A 2,060-nucleotide genomic window follows, 5' to 3' on the forward strand; every position below is an offset into this window, starting at 1 on the left:
CGACCAGCATATTTGCATGGAAGGATCTATCTAGGCAACACCGAGCCAGACATCTACATGCCCACGATGGCATTCCTTGAATCTTTGCCGCAGGCCAGCATCGTCACGGCAGTCCTTGAGGGTGGCTGCCAGTGACGGCACACCATCGTGGAAGACGACGGCGTTCCTCCATTTCCAGAGCTGCCAGCAGCTCAGGAGGATGAAGGCGGCGGGGGAGGCGGCGAAGAGATGAAGCTCTCGAACCGAGGCCCCCTCCAGCGACACTTGAGATACCTTCTATTCATTTCTCATTTATTACTCCTAACTCACGTCAAACCATCATTGCAATGGCCTCCTCAAGTAGAGGCAAGAGATTACCCAGCAATCAAACAGCAAACAGGCGGTAAAGTTACAACAAACTTCTTTTTCACTTCTTTGTTACTTGCTCATTTATCTTACTTAGGTTTTATGACTTCTTTGCTGGATCTACGGCGCCCCTACAGGACAACGAAACCATTACACATCTACAAGAGACAAGCATGGGGAGCAGGTTGATGATGGTGTCCAGAGATACCAACTACCTACTACCAGGTCATCCAAGGCATCATCGCTGAGACTTTTCAGATTTTCACCTCCCGCACGTCATTTTGCCCGAAAGGGGTGCCGCAGCCCGGGCACTTCCGGTGGCGTAGCTCGAGGTTCCTCTGGATACATGTCGAGCAGAACAGGTGGAAGCATTTGGTGATCACAACCTGACAACAACCAAACAAGGAACAGAAGGCTAATCAGCACTCAGCTGTAGGTGGTCTTCAGGTTTAAGTGCATAACAGAGAAACTGGAACTTCGGTCACATGGAAATAAAAATACATGTATAACTCAGCTTCTACCGTCTCGAGTCACATACAAATCTGCATCATCCAAAAATAAGGTTATGCAATTCAATGAACAGCGAGTTACCTCTTTGGGTCGGTCAAAGCACACGCCACACTTGAGAATAGCCTTGGAGTCTTTTATCTCGTCCTGGAGCTTCTGGATAGTAGCCTCTTCGTTCTCAGATGCCAGCTCCATGACTTCATTCTTCACCTCCTCGTATGCTTCCTCAAGCTTTCTCTTCTCGCTTCTATAAAATAGCAAAAGAATGTAACAAGCCCTGGTGGCAGAACAGCAAGACAAACTTGGAACCAAAAATTAGCACCACACCAGCAAGCCTAACCTCTCACGCTCCAGCTCCGTTCTGAGCTCAGCTATTTTTTTCTGGTTTTGCTCATATTCTTTCTCAGAGGATCCAACGGCGGACCGGAGCCACTTGAGCTCCTTCTCTGCGTCAGATACCTCCAGCAGAGTCTTTTCAATGGTAATTGCATGATGCCTGTTCTCTGAAGAAGTTTTCATAGCTTGTGCGACATAGGCTTTCATCTGTAAGGTTTATTCAAATAAAGACACTTCAAAACAAGCTCAGTGGTAAACACACACACACACACACACACACACACACACACACACACACACACACACACACACACACAATATATTTTTTAATACAATAAATATTTGCTTTGACGTGATTTTCAATTACTGTTGGCACACACACAGAGCTTTTGTTTAGATGACTCCAGTGAACTGTTAACCTGATGGAGTTGCTTCTGTAACAAATGCTTTTCAAAGAGAAGGGAAGCAGAGGCTTGCTTTGTCTTCACACTATCTGATACTAGCTGTTAGATGAGAAACAAGTTACTGATGGGAACCAATAAGAAAAGCAAACAGTGTTTCTTCTGGCAATTCAACTGAGTATAAATATGGTGTGGGGTTAAAGTGCATGGTTAATAAGGCAATAAGGCAAAGTGATAAGGCAATTTCAGATGCACTGGACTACTGCCCCAGCATCTAGGTGCTACAGACGTGCTGCAAGGACACCCTATATGAATCAACAAGTAGCAGCAACTGGAGTAACTATCTAATAGATAGAGATGGAAAAGGGAAAAGAGAAATACACCAGGCCACCTAGCCCAACAGCCGCAGCTGTCACCATGCTTGTGCACATGAAGCATGTAACAGGATCCTAGTGGCGTGTTGCTATATTG

General features: G+C 45.8%; 1 pseudogene; it reads right to left on the reverse strand.

Annotated features, from left to right (window-relative positions):
* Nucleotides 1-498: 498 nt before the first annotated feature.
* LOC119280031 overlaps nt 499-2,060 on the reverse strand; it is a 4,164-nt pseudogene continuing 2,602 nt past the window's right edge.

This window comes from Triticum dicoccoides, chromosome 3B, assembly GCF_002162155.2.
Source record: "Triticum dicoccoides isolate Atlit2015 ecotype Zavitan chromosome 3B, WEW_v2.0, whole genome shotgun sequence".
Taxonomy (NCBI): domain Eukaryota; kingdom Viridiplantae; phylum Streptophyta; class Magnoliopsida; order Poales; family Poaceae; genus Triticum; species Triticum dicoccoides.